We start from the raw sequence: 13,034 nt of genomic DNA, 5'->3' as shown, positions 1-13,034 counted from the left end.
TTTCTTTGTCCAAGAAACGGAATAATAATAAGGATTTAGTGTGAGGTTTGGCCTTCCTTGCTTTTTCACACCCTACAATCAGTCATAGCCCAGGCTTGGCAGTTTAGCTTTAGGAGGAGGTCCTCTCCTCACTGCCCTCCCTCGCCAAGCCTTCAGGTGCCTGCATCGTTCTTGCCAATGTCTCAACAGTGCTCTTTCCTCCTGTCTTTGATTTCCAAACCACTCTGCCTCCGCTACCAGGGTCTTCGTCTACCAGTGCCATTCCCCAGCCAGGAAGTCAGCAACTCCCCGCCCCTACCCCTTCCTGACACGGACCCTCTCCACGCGCACACACCTGCATCCACATGCAAATGATCTTGTTTGGTTTCTTCCAAAAGCAGAGTCAAGGACTCAAGGGCAAGTGGTTCATTTGAGAGATGTTCCAGAAAACACCAGCAGGGAGAAGAGAAGTGAGAGTGAGAGGGAAGGTGCCCAGTATAGACAGGGATATTCTTAAGCCAGTGGCTACTGTGGGTGCCAGGGCTCAACCCTCCTGGGGAATCCCAGGAAAAGTCTAAAACTTCGATCTTGGAGCCGCACCATCTGAGGGCCAGAGAGCTGGGCTATGACTCACAAGCTCTTGCAAATCATTGGGTGAGGGCTGCTCCCCAGGACCGCTAATTCCTGGCACTACCAGTCTTTTCATGCCTGGGGGAGTGCAGACTCCAGTGGCCACAGTTAGGTTCCAGCTGAAGGGATTCTGACGGTGGCAGACGGAAGCTGACAAGGCAAAGGGTCAGGGCAGGACACTGACAGACTCTGCTACACGGGTGGGCCTCACACATGGAGGGCATTTGCATCTCCTGGACGGCCTGATAAGCACAGATTCCTGGGCTGCACACTCAGAATGTCTGCTTCAGGAGGGCTGGGGCGAGGCCTGGAGTCTGCATTTTTAACAAGTGCCTAAGTGGTATGCTGCTGATTGTCCAGGGTTCATAGGGAAAACCACCGTGCTGCACACACACACACACACACACACCCCTGCCAAATAAAGTCCAAATGTCTCCGCCTAGTGTTCAAGCCACTCTGTCATCTCCTCTAAATACAGTTGCAACGTTATCTCCCACAGGCCCCCTGAAGATATTGATGGCTTTTTTGTGCTGTCTCTGGAACCTACTCTCTTCTTTCTGGCCTCTGTATCTTGGCTTGCTCTGTTCTCTGCTGAAATATCCTTTCTCTGCCATTTCTGCCTTTTGAGACTGTGCCCATCCTTTAATTTCAACAGCTTACCTCTTTTCTTCAGTCCTTCCCTTGTCCCAACTCCTTCCCCTCCTCCACTTGCTCTGGGCCTTCAAAGCCCCTTATCGGGGCCTCTCCAGCAGCACTTGTGGCTGTCTACCTTGTATCCCTAGGAAATAAGTGCTTGATTTATCCTCTTCATAACACCCTACACATCACTTTGTCAAAGAAGATCTCTTGATTTTCAAAGCCACCCTGGGACATAGGGAGTTGGGTGGTATTATTAACTTTATTTTGCAGATGAGGTTGAGAAAAGCCAAGTAACTACCCCAAGGCCACACAGCTGGAACTGGTTGATCAGGCTTTGACTTTGGGTCTTCTAAGTGGAAATTCTGCATTCTGCTTTCCCTCTTGTTTCCTTCCTTCTCTACCGGCAGCCCTTGAGGGCAGAGGCGGGAGTACCTTCAATCAATATTTGTTGGATGAGTGGATGGGATGGGTTGGAATGGACTGGAATCTTCTTTGAGTTGTTCTCAGGATAGGCTCTTGTAGAAAAGCTTGGCCTTTGGTTGACAGAATGCCTTAAGTCCTTCATGTTGTCTCAGAGAACAGTTACCCATCTTCCCCTCTAGAACCCAGAAATTGCAAAGACTCTAAAATCCCTGTTTGGGGTCAGACCACCCTTTCTCAAGCTGTACTTCATCATGAGTCAACATCTTCGAGTCATACCCTTCCCCTGCCAGCAAGGCTGAGAAACTCCATGGCTATCTTATCCCTCCAAGTGGCCCCTGATCCTCTTCCCATTGTCCCAGACCCATCAGCAAAACCCCAGGAAACGTGGTTACTTCCAGCGAGCAAGGGATACCCATGGCTTGTGACTTGTTTCTTATGGCAGGAAATAAAGGGTCTTGGGGTGAGTGAATCGAAACAAGGGAGAGAAAGGGGTGGGTGGGTGGATGGTGCTTCTTGCAGGGATTGGCCTTTGGCTGCAATGTCTGGGCAGAGGGCAACCCTGCTCGTGGTCCTTGAAAAGGGAGTTCAGTGTGAGGGGACCCGACCTATAGTCAAGAGATCCGGGCACACTTTATCTCTCTGAGCCTTGATTTATCTGTGTACCCTACCTTCCTCAAAGGACAATTTTAAGAGCCAGATAAGATAATGGTTATGAAGGTAGTTTATAAATCACAAAGCCCCTTACTACATCAAAACCATATTTTTATTATACAGACAGGGAAGCTGATTCCTGTAGAAATGACCCAAGACGCACAGGTGATCAGCATCCCAGCATTCACTGGGATATGCCTCACCATCCGCAGGCTCCCAGCTTCTCTGTGCTGACAAGGGATGGAGCCCAGGGGTCTGGGGCTAGAGTTCCAGATCTAGTTCTACCTCTGATACTAGCCTACCGTGTAATCTCAGGCCTGTTACTTCATGTCTCTGGACTTTAGCTTCTTCGTTTTTTCTTTTCAAAGAGTCCTCGTTCCTTATTTTCCTGATTGTGTTCCCTACCAGTTACCTCATTCATAACATCTTTAGCCAACATCTTTCTCTATGACCTCCAATCCATATCTCCAGCCCCGTTTTTATTCCTTGCCCCCAAACCTACCGTATGCCTATGAAACACTCAACAGGTACCAAATGGAACTCAGGTCTTTCCCCACAAACCTGAACCTTTTCCTGTATTTCTTGTCTTAATGAATAATATCATTTCATGTGACTCAACCACATGACAGATGATGAGGAAACTGAGGTCCAGAGAGGCTAAGAGACTTGCCCAATTTACACAGCAATTGGTTGACAGAGATATTAATAGAACTAGAGCTCAAATTTCCTGACTCAGGGCCAGATGTGCCACTCTACTCTCTTTCATTTGACTGGGGAGTGACTTGAAAATATTTTCATTAGTCTTTCAATGACAGGTTTGTGTTAGTCAGGATAGGTTGGGCTATGGTGCAGTAATCATAAACCCTGGCATCTCAGTGGCTTAGCACTATAATGATGATTTCTTTCTTCTTTCTTTCTTTCTTTCTTTCTTTCTTTCTTTCTTTCCCTCTCTCTCTCTCTCTCTTTCTTTCTTTCTTTCTTTGGAGTCTCTCTCTGTCTCCAGGCTGCAATGCAGTGGCACAATCTTGGCTCATTGAAGCCTCTGTCTCCCGGGTTCAAGCGATTCTCCTGCCTCAGCCTCTCAAGGAGCTGGAATTATAGGTGCCCACCACCACACCTGGCTAATTTTTGTATTTTAGTAGAGACTGGGTTTCACCATGTTGGCCAGGCTGGTCTCGAACTCCTGACCTCAAGTCATCCACCTGATTTGGCTTCCCAAAGTGCTGGAATTACAGGGGTGAGCCACCATGCTCCGCCTGTAATGGTGATTTCTCATTCATGGATGGTCCAATGCGGGTTGTGTAGCTGTATTAGGGAACACCAGGTAAACAGAATCAATAGGATCTCTCTATCATATATAGTAAACATGCACACGCACACACACACACACACATAAAAATAGGATCTATAAAGAGATTTATTATCAGATACTGGCTCACATGATTATGGAGGTTGAGCAGTCCCTTTATCTGTTGTCTACAAGCTGGAGACCCAGGAAAGCTGTGGTGTAGTTCAATGGCCTGAGAGCCAGAGATCTGATGGTGTGGATTCTAGTCTGCATTTGAAAGCCTGAGAACCAGGATCATCAAGGGTAGGAGACCAGTGCCCCAGCTCAGCAGTCAGGCAGAGGGGGGCAAGTCCTCCTTTCCTCTACCTCTTCATTCTATTCAGGCCTTCAGTGGGTTGGATGATACCCACCTACATCAGGCAGGGCAAATGCGCTTCACTCAGTCAACAAATTCATACGCAAATCTCTTCCAGAAACACCCTCACAGACACACCCAGAAATCATGTTTCACCGGATATCTGGGCATCCTGTGATCCATTCAGGTTGACACATAAAATTAACCATCACAGTAGCTTTCTTCATCTGTAGGTACATTCATTGAAATACATGACCAGGACAGAGAGCGAGAGAGAGGAAGAAGACATGCTGGATCTTAGCTTCAATCTGGAAGCTACAGACCATCGGCCTGAACTAGCAACATGGTCCCAACCCTTTCACACAAGAGGCTGGGAAAGGTAGCGTGTGGCCACACAGTGAGCATGAACAGTCCTTGCTACAGGTATCGACCTACCACATGCCAGGGGAGACCAAAACCAAACCATGTGGAGAAAAAAATTACCCTCTGCTGTCAAGAAGGTCACTGCATCTGGGCAAGGCCAGGTATGTTTTTGGTGTCTAACTAAGAAAGGTCCCCACCCTGGGGATGCCCTGAAGGAGTATGAGGCCTGCACACAGATGATGGCCAGAGCTGTGGAGGGATCTCAGTTGGACAGGTGGCAGTGGAGCAGGGCTGGATGAAGGGGAGTGGGCTGCAGAGATGAGAAGCAGAGGGGAAGGTGGTGGGGAGGAGAGCAGGAGGGAGGAGGAAGAGCTTCATGGAGACCTGGTGCATCTAAGCCAAGTTAAGCCCCATAAGCCTGCTGTCAGCTGGGGTGGCTAGGTGAGTTGTGCTAGGGGCTGGCCCTGGCCCTGTGCTGCAGAAAGACCTCAGGGCCTTGCACTCTCTCAAGGGATGGGCTGGGAGGCAGAACTTGACGGGGCCTGTTAGAGATGTTACAGACCCAGTGCGGGAAGCTGTTTTGATTAAATTTGGGAGCATAATTGCAGGGTTTGTGCTGCGGTCTCATTATGGCTTTTTAAATCTTGTTAACCTCTCCTCCCCATCTCCCAGCCCCCCTCGCTTCCCTCCACAACCACAGGCTGTGGCCTTAGAACAATACCAGGAATAGTTTCTGTCTCTCCCTCACGGCTTTCTCCTACTCCCCCAGATTAGATCCTGGAGGCCAGATGGACTGAAGGAAGGAAGCAGGGAGGAAGGCCCAGCAAGCAGAGTGGGGACTTCATGGGGCTTAGTCATTCGGAGTGCCTCTTGGTTCAGTCCCCGCGCATCCAGCAGGGTGTTTGGTGCTTTGAGAGACACAAAGGGATTTTAGGCTTGATTTTAAGTGATTGTACGAGTGAGTGGAGATGGGTTCAGGAATTTGAGAGTGGCTGGAAGGGATGGGCTGGGGAGGGATGGCAGTGGCCTGGAAGGTTAGGAGGAAGTAGAGAACAAGGGACGAGCTTGGTATGGGCCAAGGTGCGAGGTGCCACCACTGCACAGGGATTGCATTACGCAGGAGAGGCCAGGCTATGGCACAGTCATGAATAAGCCCTGGCAGCTCAGCAGCTTCATACAATAACGGATGTGCACTTCTTGTTCTTGAAAATTCTCGGTGGGTTGAGTGCAGAGGGATGGCTAAGTGTGGCTATGGAGTAGGGGTGGACTGAGAGAATGGACTGTTTGGTGCCCAGGGAGGGCGCGCTGGCAGATGAGGCCAGTGCAATGGGGCAAGGTGGGGGATGAGGGTCTCCAGACCTCTGGCTGCCATGGCTGCAGTGGTGTGGCATTGGTCTGTGAGCTCCCCTGGGGAGTGGATGCCACCCCCAATGGGGCTGAGGGGACAGGATGTTGCCTGGGGAACCAGAGCTGAGGCAGCGGCCTGGGCTGCGGGAAGAAGGGGAGAGCAGGCTGCGTGGGGAGACTGGTTCCACCCCTGCGGCTGTCTCTCCCCAGGGGCTCTCTGGCCACTCCTCTTCTCCGTCTGCTTCTCCTCCCACCTCATGACTCAATCACTGTCTTCAGCCCTGACTCTGTCCTGAACTCCCGAAGCTGCGCCCATCTCCTCCCTGTAGGGTCATGGCACTTTCAGCCATCCAGACTGCAGGCCTCAACCCAGATCTTCCGTCACAGATGCCCCTCTGCCCTCCACCCCATCATCCAAATGTTGATTCTGTGGATTCCTCCCATCAAGTATCCCTGGAATCTTCATCCTCAGCTACATCCAGCCTTCCATGTCCTGGGCCATCTGCTCGCTGCTGGGCCATGTGGTCACCTTCTCACTGGTCTTTCAGCAGCTGCCCTTACACCCTCCTCTCCCCAGTTCTTGACACTGTAGCCATAGACGGTTATTTTCAAAATCTGGTCATACCGTTTCCTGCTTCAGACCCTTCTCTGACTCCCTTCTGGCTCCCAAGGTCCTTCACCACAGATTCCCGCATATCTCATCTCCAGCCTCTCAAGCATCTCAGCAGTCTAGCAAACTAAGTCGTCCGAATGCATCGTGCTTTTTTTTGCAGCTCTGAGCAGCGTGGTGTTAAGCGGAGCTTAACTAGTCCTCAGATACCACCTCTTTGAGGAAGCCCCCTGGATTCCACAGATAAAACGATCTCCCTCATCCTTTAAGCACCTTCAATAGCCCTCACTTTCTAGCCTATATTGCAGCAAATTACATCCATGTTTCCTCTGTTCCATCAACTGCAAGCTCCTCACGGGCAGGGCCATCCTATTCACCACCAGTGTTCCTGCCCAGATTCCACAACCGGCACTCAGATATGGTGCAGGAGGGCCCCCACCTTACTGAATGAGTAAGTGAATGAGAGCTGCAGCTGGGGCTGGGCTTTCTGTGGGAGCAGGCGGGAAGAGTGACCAGGGACTAAACACTGGGGAACCTTTAGGGCAGAGCCTGAGCGTCGGAGCTAAAGCTTGTTGAACACTTCCAGGGGTCCAGACACTGCTTGGCAGGGAGGTCTTTCCATCAGAAGACAGAGAAAGCCCGGTCAGAGGAGGAGGAGGAGAGCCAGGGGCCATGGGCAAGCAGCACACCGCCTCCCAGCAGGGTCCCACTCACATGGTGGAGGAGGACACTTATGTGGGCAGCTCCCTTGAGGCGGGAGCTGAGCCAGATATGGGAATATTGCCCTCTCCCAGAGCCGTCCTGCCAGTGTGGGGTTGTGTCTCAACAGCCATCTTAGGAAACACTGGCTTAGTTCTTCACAGCCCCGGGGGGTACCAGGGGCATTCCCCAGAGCAAAGGGACAAGGGGCAGCTAAGCCATGGTTCCCACTCTGTGCCAGGATGTTCATACCATCCATGGGGTCCTCTGTCCATCAGGGCCTTTGCCTCCTGCCCTTCAGCCTGTCTCTTGCCTCAGCCCAGAAAGCCTCTTCCTTCATGCACTGAGCCAGGTCTCACCCAACTTCCAGGCCTTTCTTCCAGGAAGATTTATGAGACTTGCCAACCTCGTCCTGCCACACTCCTACCCCGTCAGTGCCAGTATACTGGCCTACTCTAGCTGCGTGGCTATCTCAGGGAGACCAAGCAGAAGGAAACAGAGAGCAAGCCTTCTCTCTGCATGGCCCCAGGAACACCTGACTCTTCCGTCTTCTCTGCACATTTGTGAAACTGAGCTGGGGTGGTAGGATGAGGGCTAGACCGGGAGTCAGGACACCTAGCTCCTGGACCTGGCTTGATGGAAGGCCTCAGCAAGCCACTTTCCTCTCTGACCCTCAGTTTCCCCATCAGTAGAATGGTGAGGTTGGGCCGGGGGGGCCTCAAAGGGCCTTCTAGCTCTGACATCATTGAACACAGAAGCCTACCACGGCAGCAGCTGGTTGATGAGAGCCCAAGGGCCCTGCACTGGTTACCTCAGGCAGGGTTATCTGACCAGTGTTCCAGATGCAGGATGGCTGGGCCTTCCCAGGGGTGCAGATTTTCAGTGCCAGGTGCAAGATACTGGCCAGGAAAGAGAGAGCAAACGTTACTGGAGGTCAAAAGCAGAGCAACAGGTGGAACCAATGGCCTGGGTTTGCCAACCCAGGCTGGGGTGAGAGGGAAGAGAGCGCTGAGCAACCTAGCCAATCAGAATGAGCATGACACTGGAGGTCTGGGTTCGAGCTGGGCTCCACCACTGTGTAGTGACAGGACTTTGGGCTGGTCATTTAAATACCTCTGGGTACAGATTCCCACCATAATATGGGGGAGAACAATTTCTACCTCACAAGGCTGTTGTGAGCATTAAATGTTAGCCCATGCTTGAAATGGTTTAGTAGCATCTGAGCTTAGCACATCATAGGTGCTCAATAACCCCTCATTCTTTCTCTCCTCCTACCCTCTCCAGTTTCCACCAAATACATTTGCTGATCTGGCACCAGTGAGCCACACGAGGGTAAATGTCAGGTCTTCCATTCCACCTGCCAAGGTATGCGCCCAGCTGTCAGTCTCAACACTGTGCTGTGCTTGGTATCTTAGGGTGTCAGGTGTGGTCTTTTCCTTCAAGGCACTTAGAATCTGCTGGAGAGACAAGACCACATTCACACTCACACAGACTAAGAAATGGATAAACGACATTTCTCCATTTCCTGGCTTTGTTGCAGGCCTGGGAAAGCCAATTTTAATGTTATTGTCCCAAGAAATGGATAAATGACATTTCTCCAAGAACTGACCCATGGGTAATTCAGAGCGTGGTGGTCCCATACGAACCATAAGCACTAGAGAGATGCGGGTTTCGGAAAACAGAGTTCAGTCTGGATGGGAGCAACCAGAGCAGTGGAGAGGCTAGGCTGCCTGTGGCCAGCTGAGTTGAGAGTAGCAGGGCTGATTGGGACTGTGATGGGTTAGACCTGGGCTGACTGCTGAGGCCAGAGGATCTCCAGGGCACAGTGAAGGTAGAGCTGGAGGCATGCCTCTGTGGGGAGAGCCCTGGAATGCTAGATTGCAAAAGTCCAGCTCTCATGACTAAGCCTCCTGAGCTAAGGCATGTGGAGCATAATCTTCTTCCAGGTAGCAGGTAGACAAATGCCCTTTCGACTTTTGCCAGGATTGGCTGGCATAGGATGGAGTTGATGAGAACAACTGTGGGCTATGAGGAGATGGGAGGGTGGGGCAGGAGCCAAGGTGGGGGCTACTCCCTGGCCAGAAATTCAACTGCAGTTCCATCTGTCTTGGACCACCCCTGGCCACACAAAGCCCACGGAAATGGGATTAACACATGCTCACCACCTACATGGTTCCAAGCCCATGCCTGACACTTCACCTTCAGAGGCTCATTTTCCCCATGCTGGCTCTATTATCTTCAGATCCCAGATAAGGAAACTGAGGCTTAGGGGGGTCAAGGCCCAGAGTCTTGCAAAGAGGTGGTAGGTTGGAGCCCTGTACTCTTCCTCCTGTACCACGCTGCATCTCCATGACTTAAAGGTTGCATGCTAAGGCTTATCATGGACTCCAGCTCTCTGCCATCTACCTCCTAGGTTGAAAATCAGCCCCTCGCAGTTGAAAGGTTGCGCCATGCCGTAGGCCATGTTCCTCATTTCATCAGCCACTGTCCTGCTGGCTCATGCCTGGTTACACACGCAGCCTCCTGGAGGGCAGGGGCTGGGTCTCATTCCCATGCCCAGCACAGCCCTGGCACAACTGCTTCCCAGAAGCGATTCTGGTAATTAGAGTGAGTGGTGGGTGGAACTACCCCACCCTGGCAGGTGTGTTCCTGGAATCCACGGATGAGGTGGTTACTGACAAGTCCAGGAGGGAGAGAGGGAGGGGCGAGGAACTGCCCGCCTCCCCCAAACAGGAATTCTTCCTAATGGGCTGAGTTCTCAGCTGATGAGAAGACGTTGGACAGGACCCTAACAAGAGAAGGTTCTAGATGCAGCACCGAGTGAGTAAATTAGATGCTAACTAATTTGCATTTCACAAGAGAGTCAGGGATGTTGGGGGAAAAAAAAGTTGCAAAGATGAAAGGCCTGTTGGAGAAGGGAACGCTGGGGACGAGAAGCCCAGACAGAGCCGAAGAGGAGCGGTGGTGCAGGTGTGCTGCCGGGCACAAGTGTGGAGATGGTGGAACGAGGGCAGAAGGTCTGAAGGTCCCTGCAATGCCCCCGATGGCTCCAAACATCAGCCTGGGCTGCCTACCATTGCCTTGGGATGCTTTTTTTATTTGCATTTGGAATGGCCAGGAGGGAGACAGCAAGAAACTGAGACTGAGATGTATAGATAACTCTCAGTTTCTAGGGTAGGGCTAACAAAGTTTATCTGTAAAGGATCACCTGGTAAATATTTTAGGCCTTGTGGCCATACACTTTCTGTCACATATTCTTCTTTGTAAAAGGTACAAAAATCATTCTTAGTTCTAGGGTCCAACCAAAACAGACCACTGCTGGCCTTGATGTCTGGGTCTATTGCTTCCTTCTCAAAATGGAACGTGAGGCCCAATATCCATTCTGCATTTCTAACAAGTTCCCAGGTGAGCACAGAACCCACTTTAGCTATAGAGAGTGTGAGATCGCTCTGCAGCATGGGGCCTGCACTGGGAGGCCAGCCATTTAGGAACTGCTGATGTAAGACGCCTGCTTTGTTTGCAGAACACAGTGGTAGCTGTAGGTCCACACACTCGGAGCTCCCTCCCAAGAAGATCCCGCTGCCCATCTGCAGGGAGCGTGGCAGGCAGGCAGCCCCGGCTGTCAGCTCCTTCAGGGTGTCCACCTCAGCTACAGACACCCACCTCTTCTGAGGTCATACCCTCCCGGGGGTAGCCTGCATCTGGTGACTGAGCATGATGGGAGTGGAAAGTCCTGGCTACTTCAGCTAGACAGAGGATGACTCCCTGCCAGGTGACTGAGGCTTGGTCAAACTTGCATTGCAGTTTGTCTTCAATCTCCTTTGGCTGAATCCAACTTCTCTCCTTTTCTTTCACTGGTGCGGATCTTTAATAAACCCCTGGTACCCCAAACTCCCTCCCAGAGTTCACTCCCACAGAACCAGCCTGTGACACGGGCAATGGGAGCACATCATGATTGAGGGCAATGGTGGCCACAGGTTGGGGCTTGGCACCAACAAGATTCACCTGGGGGCAAATACACATCACCGTGGAAACTAGAGGCATCTCAGGTCTAAGACCTCCCTGGGGTCCCAGCATGGCCAGGAGGAAGCAGGGCAGATGAAAGCAGGAGCGCAGTGGTTTGGGGACTGTTAACCTGGTCTGGCCTTGGCCAAAGGGACTAATGTGTTGTATGGCTCTGTGCAAATCACTGCTGCTCTCTGAGTCTCTGAGTCTATATTTCCTCATAAGTAAAATGGATCTCATGAGCCATTATCCTGGCTGGTTTTCCTGCGGCTGCTGTAACAAATCATCCCACACATGGTGGCTTAAAACAACAGAGGTTTATTATTTCACTGTTCTGGAGGACAGAAGTCAAAAATCGGCATCACTGGGCTAAAATCAAGGAGTCAGCAGGGCTGTGCTTCCTCTGGCTTTAGGGGAAAATTTATTCTCACTTCTTCCAGATTCTGGGAGCTGCTAGCATCCTTTGGCTTGTGGCCTCATCACTTGGATCTTCAATAGCAGCATCTTCAGATCTTTCTCTGTTCTCAATTCCCCTCACTGTCTCTCCTCTGTGTGTCAAATTTCCCTCTGCTCGTCTCTTGTAAGGATGCTTGTGATTGCACTTAGGATACACCCTGATCATCTAGGATAATCTCCCCATCTCAAATTCTCTAACTTAATCAGATCTGCAAAGATTTTTTTTTTTTTTTCCTCCCAATGAGGTCATATTTACAGCTCCAGGATTAGGACCTGGAGCTGTATTCAGCCGACTCCTCTTGCCATCTGTCTCCCTCATAGGCTTTTCAGCTCTGCTTGAGTTCTCCTTCCTGAGCTGCAGTTCTAGATGCTGGCCCATACCATTTGCTTGCACAGCTCAGATATTCTCACTCTGCCAAAAATTATTTTTAATGTATATTGATTAAATATATGGCTGCTCTGCTCACACTGTTGGTTTTATTGGCAACTTCCACAGCTAATATTTACTGAGCACATACTGTATGCTCCATGTTTTACTCGAATTATCATTCTTCTGTCCAAGGAGGTAAGTACTGTTATAATTCCCATTGTGCAGGTAAGGAGACCAGGGGCAGAGAAGTGAAGTGGCCCATGGTCCACTGACGTGGTGCTGGGATTCCCGCTCTGGTTGTCTGAGTGAAGGACCTTCTCATCCCCCACACATACTCCCTCCCCAGCATGAATAGGGCTTCTATTTGGAACTGTTTACAAAGTCCTGTTGTTTTTGAAATTTGGAACAAGTTTCTTATCAGATTCTACACATTGCAGACATAGCACAGGAAGGGCTGTTGTAGAAAGCTGAAGATCCAATTCTAAGAGCCAGGGAATGCGGTTTGTTTGGGGCTGCATTTGTGACCTCTGCCATCAAGCCAAGCCCAGGCAGGGGAGGAGGGGGCATCCCAGGCTCTCATCTGCCTGTTTGACAGCACATCTCAGTGGCTCTTAATTACTCTCCCAACTTTGAACTGTTTGGGACTTTGAATATCAGCCCTTGTTCCTGTTAAATTTTTAGGTTGAGCTTCTGGGTTCAGCTACTTATTCATCAGCAAATGAGCCAGTGCATGTTGCTAGTCATAGACACTTGTATTTACACTTTGTCCTGACTCTAATTTCAGGCCCTGGAAGTACTTATATGTAAAAAATTGTGTCTGCTCATGTAAGAAAACTGCTGTGGAAGGGTGTTTACATATGATTATCTTGTGTGTAAGTTTCTAAGGTTATCTTCCGAAACCATAAATGTGCTCGTTTCAGCAGCACACAGACTAAAAACTTGGAACAATACAGAGATTAGCATGGCCCTTATGCAAGGATGACAAAATTCATGAAGTGTTCCATATAGATTTTTAAAAGCCCATAAGTGGGAAAGTGGATGGACCCCTTTAAGATATCGCTGTCGAGAGGGAACTGAATTTTAAAAACAAGCACGCAAGCAGACCTCAAGTTTAAAGGGTATGAAGCTGGTCTATGCACATATTCTTGCTCTGGATAGGAAGAGCAGCAGGAGCAAATGGGCTTCAGGGGGTTGGGGGCATGGAGCATTTGCCAAGCTG

The 13,034-nt window shown here is 50.4% G+C and overlaps 1 non-coding gene across 1 annotated transcript; it reads left to right on the top strand.

Annotated features, from left to right (window-relative positions):
• Positions 1–12,722: 12,722 nt before the first annotated feature.
• On the top strand, positions 12,723–12,828 carry LOC117071688. Its single transcript, XR_004432444.1, has one exon. It is a non-coding gene; the product is annotated as a U6 spliceosomal RNA (small nuclear RNA).
• Positions 12,829–13,034: the final 206 nt, after the last annotated feature.

This window comes from Trachypithecus francoisi, unplaced genomic scaffold, assembly GCF_009764315.1.
Source record: "Trachypithecus francoisi isolate TF-2019V2 unplaced genomic scaffold, Tfra_2.0 Lachesis_group3, whole genome shotgun sequence".
NCBI lineage: Eukaryota > Metazoa > Chordata > Mammalia > Primates > Cercopithecidae > Trachypithecus > Trachypithecus francoisi.
The sequence above is the reverse complement of the archived record's forward strand: the minus strand, read 5'-3'. Positions and strand labels throughout refer to the sequence as shown.